Consider the following 11,481-nt stretch of genomic DNA (forward strand, 5'->3'; position numbering starts at 1 on the left):
TTAGTGGTAAGGTCCTAGGGAATGTTGCTGAACAAAGAGACCTTGGAGTGCAGGTTCATAGCTCCTTGAAAGTGGAGTCGCAGGTAGATAGTATAGTGAAGAAGGTGTTTGGTGTGCTTTCCTTTATTGGTCAGAGTATTGAGTATAGGAGTTGGGAAGTCATATTGCAGCTGTACAGGACATTGGTTAGGCCACTGTTGGAATATTGCGTGCAATTCTGGTCTCCTTCCTATCGGAAAAATGTTGTGAAACTTGAAAGGGTTCAGAAAAGATTTACAAGGATGTTGCCAGGGTTGGAGGATTTGAGCTATAGGGAGAGGCTGAACAGGCTGGGGCTGTTTTCCTTGGAGCGTCGGAGGCTGAGGGGTGACCTTATAGAGGCTTACAGAATTATGAGGGGCATGGATAGGATAAATAGACAAAGTCTTTTCCCTGGGATTGGGGAGTCCAGAACTAGAAGGCATAGGTTTCAGGGTGAAAGGGGAAAGATACAAAAGAGACATAAGGGGTAACTTTTTCACATAAAGGATGGTACGTGTATAGAGTCTGCTGCCAGAGGAAGTGGTGGAGGCTGGTACAATTGCCGCATTTAAGAGGCATTTGGATGGGTATATGAATAGGAAGGGTTTGGAGGGATATGGACCGGGTGCTGGCAGGTGGGACTAAATTGGGTTGGGATATCTGGGCGGCATGGACAGGTTGGACCGAAGGGTCTGTTTCCATGCTGTACATCTCTATGACTATGACTCTAAGTTTCACATCAGTGGAAGGGAAACTATTGGATAAAATCTTAACGGAGTGAATTACGATCACCTTGGAAAGGCATGTTTTAATTCAGGAACATCAGCATGGATTTGTCAGAGTGAGGTCATACCAATTAACTTTGTAAGAATTTATTAAAAATGTGATCACGTATGTGGATAAGGGATGTTTTGTTGATGTTGTTTGTATGGATTTTCGACATGGCCCCACATGGGAGACTGATTGAGAAGGTTAAAGAACATGGAATTCAGAGAAACCTGGTGAGATGAATCAGAATCTTGCTGAGCAATAGACACAAAGGCTGTTCGAGTGACTGGAGACCAGTGTCTGGCGGTGTACCACAAGGAGCAGCACTGGGAAGCTTTGTTGGGTTAGAAATACTTTAACAAGTTCAAAGAGAACAATTCAGCCATGGTCCCAGAGGCATGTAGGAAGGGCAACAGGGAACTTAAGAAAGGAATTAGGAGAGCAAACAGGTTGAATAAGAAAAAGACCCATGAACAGGATTCTGGAGAACATAACGATCCTTCATAAATATATTAAAGGGAAAAGGTTAATCAGAGAAAGATTATCAGGAATACATAAATGATGGAGATGAAAAGTAAGTGGAATATTAGGCAAGTTTGCAAATGACACCAAGATTGGTAGGGTGGATAGTTAACTGTGAAGATGATGTTTGTAGGGTACAAGGAAATATAGATGGATTGGTCAGGTGGGCAGATCAGTGGCAGATCGTATTTAAAACTGAGAAATCCAAGTTGATACACTACAGAGAAAGAAACAAGATGGGGTCACAGTTTATGAGAAGCTCAGAGAAACAGAGATATCTTCAGGTAATTATCACAGATCGATGAAATCAGCAGAGTATGTGAATAGGATATTTAAGAACAAAGAACAACCAGACGCACAGCACAGGAACAGGCCCCTCGGCCCTCCAAGTTTGTGTCGATCATCATATCCGAACGTGTCCGCCAAAGTATCTGCTTCTTCCAGTGCGCTCCAGGCTGCTACCACTCTCTGGGTGAAAGTCTTCCCTCACACATCTCCCTTAAACTTACCCCCTCTCACCTTGAACCTGTGCCCCCTTGTAATTGAAACTTCAACTCTGGGAAAAGGCCTCTAACCATTTACCCTCTCAATGCCTCTCATAATATTTTAGACTCTATCAGGTCTTCCCTCAGCTGCTGTCTTCCCAGATTTAACAATCTTAGTTGCTTTCACCCGTCTTCGTCGCCAATGCCCTCGAGACCAGGCAACATCTTGGTGAACCTTCTCTGCACTCTCTCCAAGACTTCGACGTCCTTCTGGTAGTGCAAAACTGGACACATTACTTCAAATATGGCTTAACAAGGGCTTTATACAGCTGAAACATGGTTTGCAAACTCTTGTACTCCATGCCCTGGATGATGAAGGTAAACATGCCATATGCCTTTTCAATAACCTTGGCTACCTATGTTGCCATTTTTGCGAACTGTGGACCTGCATACACATATTTATCTGTATTTTAATGTTCCTAAGGGTTCTGCCATTTTCAGTATAGGTTACACCTAAATTTGATCCTCCAAAAATGCATCATAGAGTCATAGATTTATAGAAATGTACAAAATGGAAACAGACCCTTTAGTCCAACCCGTCCATGCCGACCAGATATCCCAACCCAATCTAGTCCCACCTGCCAGCACCCGGCCCATATCCCTCCAAACCATCCTATTCATATACCCATCCAGATGCCTTTTAAATGTTACAATTGTACAAGCCTCCACCAATTCCTCTCCCAATTCACGTTCCAACCTCTGCGTGAAAATGTTGCCCCTTAGGTCTCTTTAATATTTATCCCCTCTCAACCTAAACCTAAACCCTCCAATTCTGTACTCCCCCAATGCATGGAAAATACTTTGCCTATTTATGCTTTGCATGTCCCTTATGATTTTATAAACTTCTTTAAGGTCACCCCTCAGCCTCTGATGCTCCAGGGAAAACAGCCCCAGCCTATTCAACCTCTCCTTATAGCTCAAATCCTGGCAACATCCTTGTAAACCTTTTCTGAACCCTTTCAAGTTTCACATCTTTCCGATAGGGAGGAGACCAGAATTGCACACAATATTCCAACAGTGGCCTAACCAATGTCCTGTACAGTCGCAACATGATCTTCCAACTCCTGAAACTTAATACTCTGACCAATAAAGGAAAACATACCAAATGCCTTCTTCACTATTCTATCTCCCTGTATTTGTCTGGAATAAACTCCATCTGCCATTTCAGTGCCCAATTGCCAATTTATCTATATTCTCTTGTATCCTTTCATAATTGTCTGCACTATCAGCAACTCGATGAATCTTTGTGCCATCTGCAAACTTTTAAATCAGACTACCCACATTTTCTTCCAGATCATTTATATGTACGACAGAGGATCTATGACTGATCCCCGTGGAGCACCATTACTGACCAGTCTCCATTCTGAAAATCACTCTTCCTCCACTACCCTTTGTTTTCTATGAACAAGCCAGTTTCGTCTCTATCTAGCCAGCCTACCCCAAATCCCATGTGATTTTAGCTTTTGTACCAATCTGCCACATGGTACTTTACCATATGCCTACTGAAGTCCATATAAACTACAAACACAGCCCTTCCCTGATCAATAATCAATGTTGTCTCTTTTCCCCATAAAAAAAATGCTGTCTGTCACTAACTAGTCCATTTTCTTCCAAATGTGTACCTCAGTATCTTCTCCAAGAGGGAGCTAAGGCTGCATTGGAGCAAAGAAGGATGAGGAGCAATCTGATAGGGATGTACAAGATGATGATCATGAATAGAGAGAATAGTCAGAGACTTTCTCCCGGGGGGAAAAGCTATCACAAGGGGGCATAATTTTAAGGTGATTGGAGGAAGGTTGAGGGGAGATGTCAGAGGTAGGTTCTTTACACAGAGCGTGGGGGGTGCGTGGAATGCACCGCCAGTGGTGGTAGCAGAGTCAGAGATATTAGGGAAGTTTAAATGAGTTTTGGATAGGCACATAGATGATAGTAAAATGAAGGGTATGTAGTTTATTTTGATCTTAGATTTGGATAAAAGGTCGGCACAACATCAAGGCCTAAAGGCGCTGTACAGTGCAGTACTGTTCTATGTTCTATATTCTAAGGCATACGGGATACTTGTTTCCATTAATTGTGGCACTGTCAGAGCAAGGAGTTAATGTCGAAGTGGTACAGAGTGTCGATACAGGTCACAGCTGCCGTTCCGTTCACTGAGAAGAGTGTGATTGCACTTGATGGGATACAGAGGAGGCTCATCAGAATATTGCCTGGGTTGTAACAATTGAGACATAAGGATAAAAATCACACAACACCAGTTTATAGTCCAACAGGTTTATTTGGATCCACTAGCTTTCAGAGCACTTTTCTTTCATCAGTTGGTTGTGCTTTGAAAGCTAATGCTTCCAGTTAAACCTGTTGGGCTGTAACCTGGTGTTGTGTGATTTTTAACTTTGTACACCCCAGTCCAACACTGGCACCTCCAAATCATGAGATATAAGGAGACACTAGATAGACTTGGATTGCTTTTGTCAGAGTTGAGAAGGCTGGGGGAACATGTTTGACATGTATAAGACTATAACGGGTGCAGCAGGGAGCAGCTGTTCCCTTTGATTGAGTTTTCGGGTAAATGGCAGGACATTCATGGGGGATTTCAGAAAAAAAAGCATTTTCACTCCACAGGTCATGATAATCTAAAAAGTACTACCTGGGAAATTAGTGGAGGCTGAAAACATTACAATCTTTAAAACATATTTGCATGTGCACTTGAAATATCATAACAATTAAGAATGTGGGACAAATGCAGGGAAATTTCGATTAGCGCTCATTTAATGGTAGTTACTGTAGATGCAGGCTTGATGGGCTGAACTGTCTTTTCCACCCTGTATGTCTTTATGACTCTCTGCCTCTATAATTACTTCCTCTGACATCCAACCACACTCACGCTTTTGCTATACAAATGCAGCTGCATGTTTAGCAATATGCTGTTGTATGATTAAATCATTGGACATGTCTGTCGCTTTGAGCCAGAATTCTCCGACTGTCCAGGCTCCTGTGCCTGTCTCTGTTGGTATCTCATTGACATCAGTCATCTGCCAGCTGCATCAATTCACTGGATCAAAACAGAATTTGCATCTTCTCACAAAATTGGTGCTCAAAATATGCTCTGTTGTTCTGGGAGGTTGTACTAATATGACTGGGTGATAACAAGTTGCGTCATCCAAATTAAACTCAATCGGGTTCATTTTAAATAGTTATTGTAAATGCCCAGTAAAACCACTCAAAATAATTGTCCCTTTCTTTGACCAAAATAAATGAATAACTATCGATGTGTAAAGGGTAGTAAAGGAACCCCCATTCCCAGAACCTGCGCCATTGCAGTCACCAAAGCTATCTTCCACTTAATCTGGAGGTCTAAGATGGACCAGGTCCACAGGGATGCCAGGTACAAATCTCTGCATGTTCCAAACACTGCCCTCACCTTGATGGCCACCTTCATGAGCTGCAGCAGCATCAAGCTGTGTGTACCCCCTCGGTACTAAAACACTAAGAGTGACTCATTACTGAGGTTCAAAAAGGTGCCCAGTATTGTGAAGGATGGGCTGGCTTCAGCGTTTCCGTATCACCTGTCCTTTCTGAAGAAATTTGCAAAATACACCTTTGACCACATGTCCATCAGGAAGTGGTCAGCGTGCGGCATCCTTGAGAACCTGCTGGAAAAGGAGAGGGTGGATCTTGTTGCGTTGTTCCATTAGCAGACTTTCAAAGTCATTTGACAGAATGACTCATCTTCAGAACTTTCCAACAAACATCAAGACATTGCTTGGCTGCTAGTGAGAAGTGAGATCCTTCATGACTTTCTCACCAGCACATGCTGGCCTTTAAGCAGCTGCAGGGAGGTCGAGGCCGTCACACATTTCCCGCTATAACGTGCATTTGCAAAGGAAGTCTGGAAAGTGATACCATGGATTTTGTTGAGCATTATCCTAATCTGCTCTATGACACAGGACTCTGTGCTCTCAGATCTATTCACCAGGACACATACTAAGACATACATTGACTGAGCCTGGAGGACCATCAATTCAGCGAAAGATACTCTTTCATCTGCCCGAAACCAGAGCAAGGAGTTGACCGCAACCAAGTATTGCAGACTGGCACATTGCAAGGTGCAGGGCTATGTGCTGAGGGGCACACTAAAGCTTAAGGTGTTGACACTAAGATGCAGTGGGGAATGACCACCAAATAAAGTCTTTCTTCAGGGTTTAAATGGGGGCACATTCAGTCACTGGACCTAGCTGGTAAACGTCCCACGTCTCTGATGTGTTCTTGGAAGTTTAGTTTGGCCAGCGTCCTTAAACCCTGATCCGAAACGATTCCACTGTTAACACTACTACAGTCATCGTTGTTCAGGATCACACTGCTGCCCAGGAGATTATACATTGCGCAATCATAACACGCCTCATGCCTTCCATACTTCATTGAATTCTCAATAACTAATTTAGTAATTAATGCCTCTTATCATTATCACTAACATAATGGCTTAAACTTAGGAAATCAATCAACTTCACTCATTTTCAGTAAGATAAGCATACAGTTTATGAATTATTATCAGCCAATATTGCTATCAATAATCATTATTATTGCTCGTAAACCTTAGTTTGTACTGCTTTTATTCATATTTTACATGAGATTTGAAGATCAATAAGCAAGATATCCACCAACAAACCATTGCTTTAGTTCCTAAAATGTCAGACATAAATTTATCTCAGAATAGGTCTGCTCTACTGCTGGTGAAACTGGACTGGACGGGCCTGAAATAGACAATATGGAAGCACAATCCAGGCAGAAATCTTCCTCACGGTTATGAAGGAATTAGTTGTGCGCTTGCATTGCCAAGGCACACAAGGCTATGGGCTGAATGCTGAAAAATAGATTTAGAATAGGTGGTTGTTTTTAACTGGTCCAGACACAATGGATTGAATTGCCTTTCACTGTGCGAGAGATCTCTATGATTCCATGGGCCCTCTTTTTGCTCGCGCTTATAACTAATGGTGATTACTTCTCGGCCCTCCATCCACTCACTGCTCTGACTAATGCAGCCTGTATCCAGATCTTGTATTTGCACTCTTCGAACGAACACACATTTTCCTCGGGTCCTAATCTCACTTGCTCCTCTAACCGATGCTGCCTGCATCAAGATATTCCTTTCACTCACTGCCTTACTCCTTTGCCTACTCCCTGCTTGCAACAACTTTTAATAAATCTTTTCCGAGAAGATCAAAATGAATCTGAATAATGGCAGAAATTACAAAAAAGTGTTCACAGTTTGATAGCTCTGACAACCAACCTGAAAGGATATTTCACAACTATCTTTAACTGCTCTCGGAACTGACTCTGGGCCACTGTGTAGATGCAAGTACAGAGTAACTAGAGCTGGAATCCAATGGAACCAGTAGTAGGTGAAGTTGGATATAAGTCATAGGCAAATGCATTCGCTGATGGTTGAAACATGTAACATTATTCATCCATAACACAATGAAACTGCCTGTGATAGTGAAATGGCATTGCTGGGTCGTGGGGACTCTCTCTCTCAGTTTCCATCCAGAATCTCCTGTGGGTTTTATTTGCCATGAAGGTGAGACTGACTGTCGGGATCTTCCTGCCTTACTCCATTACATTTTTCCTTCTTGCAAAAACTTTTAATAAACATATTCCTGTTAAGGCCAAAATGAATTTTAATAATGGCATTTTTAAAAAAGAGAAGCCTTATCAGTTTGCTAGCTCTGAAAATTAAATTGAAAGGATACTTCACAATTGTTTTCAAACTGCTTTTGGCACTGGCTCTGGGTCATCATGTGGATGCAAGTATTTGTGCAGTACTGAGTTGTTGGAGCAGGTATCCAGTTGTACCCATAGTGGTTGGAGGTGGAAATGAATCGTATACTGATGGACAAAAAATGTAATATAGGTCGGCCATAAAAGGATGAAACTGCCTCAGATAGTGAAGAGTAAAATGACGGACTTTCTGCGCCTTTCCATCTCTGGGTCATGGTGACCCTCTCTCTCAGTTTCTACCCGGAGTCTCCTGCAGGCTTTACTTGCCATGAAGATGTGTCTGACTGTCAGGAGATTAAATATAATTATCAAAACGAATGGTACTAAAGGAGTTAGAAAGCGATGGAGAAGTGAAAATGCAGTCCAGAAGACTGAAGTGTAATATTCTGGTTTTGTGATGCAAAACCACTCCAGGTTACTGAAGATGTATTTAGCTCTGTATTTGAATGCTTTCCAAACAGCTCAGCACACTCACTGTTCCAATAACCACAACTGCCGTTTTGTCAGTGCAATATTTTGTTCTTAGCTTCTTACAACAAATAGCCACAAATCGATCCAAGGTGAAAGCAACTGTGAGCCAAACTGAACAGACTGTGGTGCCAGTCATGAGGATTTCTGCCAAACTACAGACAGGTGTAATATCCAGGAAAGAAACTGGAAAGTAAATGACAAACTATCTCAACATTATATTGGTAATGACAACCTGAAGTTCTGCTGCAGCCATGGCCACGAGGTAATGGCTGACACTTTTGGAATGTCCACTGGTTCTGCAAGATAGGATTGCGTCCACCAACAATTTTAATGTTAATTAAAAATGGTATGTGAAGGTGTCTTTTTGTTGTATTTGCGTTGTTGGTTGGAAAAATGAAAATGCTTACAGTGAATTACAGAAAAAAAAGAGAGAAAAGTAAATCTTTAGAAATATCTGTATGTTATACAGGGTTTCAGATATCAAACGGATGAAGACAAGAAGGTCCATTTAGAGTCAGATAGTCATACAGTCATACAGAAAAGAAACATACCCCTTGGTCTAATCAGTACATACTGAACATAATTCCAAACTAAACAAGTTCTATCTGCCTACTCCTGGTCCATATTCTTCTAAGCCTTTCGTGTCCTTATCCAAATGTCTTTTAAACATTAAATTGGATCAAACGTGCACAATTATAATTTCTTTATCCAGGAATGCTACATTTTTGTCCTGGATTTACCTTTGGTAATTGTTTCTAAAGTGTGGATGGGAGTTGCAGTTTGGGACCTGGGACCCCAGGGAAGCAGACTTAGAGACTGAAGTTTCCACTGGAAATCCCTACATTCCTGGAATGCCCTAAAAGGATTAGTTAATCTTGAGGAATTTAGGTGATTCTGTTGCAACTAAGTGAGCAGTAATTCAGGAAACAGACTAATGAATACCTCATCTGACTTCTGAGCAAACTAATCATCTGAATTCACAAATTACAACACACATCCACAACTGCTCCATTTCCACATATTTCTCCAACAATGACACACACACACACGCACCCCCCCACACACACACCCACACAGACACCTGGCGAAACTCAAGAGCTTGGGTCTACACCTACCCTCTTAGCTCTGCGATCCAGCACACTGACAAATTCAAGACACAGTTCCCATAGCCGCTGAGATATGATTCCCACCCTACCCTGCTGCCTTATCCAATATCTCCTGTACATTCCTGGACCTAATGCATATTAGCACCCCTTTGCCAACTTGATACTTAGCAACCCCCTACCACCAGAGCCAGCAAGCCCTTACTCCAGACGCGACACCACATCACCACTCCATTGGCACCTGACACCTCCTTCCTCATCATTTTTACCAAATCCTCCGAGCTATCAGTCACAGCCCTCTCTACCTAAGCTGGCACATTACTTACCTTGCACCCCAATAGCCACCCTACCCTCTGTGTACCTGTAAAACCTACCTGGTACCCTGCCCTGTACACACCTTGCACCCTGCTTACTTGGCACCCTACTCCTAAATCTATCTAAAATGTTGCCTACATGGAAACCTACCTCCTACACCACCTGATACCCAACTGATATGTTCTCCAGTTGGATCTGTGACTGCATTGTAGTCCATCTTGATTTGGTCAGAAACAGCATCCTGTACATACATAGTTATTTTCTGTTATTATATTATATACATGGTTACACATGTCTTGTATCAGTGACTTTTCATTTATCCCACTCAAAGCTATCAAATGCAAGTTGCTTTTTCCAGATTTCCTTCAGAACGTCAGACCATACTCACCACTGACAATTTCACCACTGTTTTTGATCGCATGATAAACTAACAGCACGGATTGTAATTTCTCAGATTAATATCATAATTTATTGAATGAGACTGGAATATATGCATCTGCTTGGCTGAGAGTCAGTTCGTGTGAATGTCTGGAGGGCTGTTTTTATTTTCAATGCAGTGTGATGCCAATAGCATTGGTTTCCTTCCCGGACCCACCAGGCTTCAGGTGCCAACTGTGTATTTAAAGAAGATTGAGAACGTTTGGCTGTTTACTCAGCAGTTACCATCCTTATTTCTGTGACATACCTGGATCGATTTGAATTGATCCTGATGATTAATAAACTTATTATTTAATGAACTAAGGAAACCAGCATAATTGACAGCACTTCTTTTTCAGTGTTTTTCACTTATTTTTGTAAATTAGTAAACCTTCTTCACTTATTCACTCTATTCTGCTATAACTAAGCCAAGAAAAACAAGTGCCTTATTTCCAGTCTTCTCAATTTGTTTCCCATCTTCAAAATGTATTTTATATTTACATTCAGTTCTCACCATCCAGGAGTGATTCTAACATTCTACAATTTGTTTCCAGTTAGCTGATCCCTTTTTATCTACCGAAGACCATTTGAATTCAATTTATTCAGGCAGAGTTTTGGTCTCAATACTAATCACAATCAGTAATATACCTTCCCCAGACTGAAAATCAAACAGTCATACTCAGTGCACTCAGCTTTCTCAGTGTTCAGACAGCCACTGGTGCACTGCTCCCATGAATATCAGCTTAACTAGCACATAGCTTTGTAATACCATTTAAAATCATTTTCATTTATTTAAAATCCGGTTGTACAAAGGCATTAAATGCATCACTTAGCATTCTAACAATTATATTTTGGGATAAGCACCGTGTTAATTTAGTTAAAACAAAACATTATGATTTTGTAGTCATAAATATCCCAAAATGGTCAACAATTCATTTACCAAGGGCAATACATTTTTAAAACCAGCATACTGCCTGGTCAGGATAGATTTTATGCTCAAGAGACAAGCAAATAATTTTCATGAAAACATAACAAGACACGGTTTTATATTCTAACACATTTTTGAGCACAATTTGCAGCTGCATTTTGTAACATTTGGCTGATTTCACAATGCTGAACAGGTATTAATAACTTACTGGACAGTACAATAGACCCAAGTACAGGGCAATAAATGAATTCAACATCAGCAACTGTTGGAAGCAAACTGAGTGGATATTTCATACTCAGTGGAAAGTGATTATCCCAAGCTTATCTGGAACTGAGAAAATCATTTATACGCACAATAAAGTCCCCCAGGTGTGTAATTTGGCTGGATAGTCACTGATATTAGTCATTGTTCTTTTAACAAACCTAGCCCAAACTAGTTGAACCTGTGGTTTCTCGTTTTTATCAACATTTTCTTTGGTCTCCAAGTGTTCTGCTATTCAATCTTCTCTCATAGGTTCAAGAATTTACCCGACTATTAATCTTCATTTTATATAGTGGTATTACATGAGCCATCCTCCAATTCATTGAAACTGTCCCAGAGTTTACTGAATCATGAAAGC

At 41.3% G+C, this 11,481-nt stretch overlaps 1 pseudogene; it reads right to left on the reverse strand.

Moving 5' to 3' along the window:
• Positions 1 to 7,112: 7,112 nt before the first annotated feature.
• LOC148147452 (putative G protein-coupled receptor 139) lies at positions 7,113 to 11,155 on the reverse strand (annotated as a pseudogene).
• Between the last annotated feature and the right edge of the window lie 326 nt (positions 11,156 to 11,481).

Source organism: Chiloscyllium plagiosum, unplaced genomic scaffold (genome assembly GCF_037043375.1).
Source record: "Chiloscyllium plagiosum isolate Xiang-an unplaced genomic scaffold, Cpla_swu_hap1 HiC_scaffold_17, whole genome shotgun sequence".
Taxonomy (NCBI): domain Eukaryota; kingdom Metazoa; phylum Chordata; class Chondrichthyes; order Orectolobiformes; family Hemiscylliidae; genus Chiloscyllium; species Chiloscyllium plagiosum.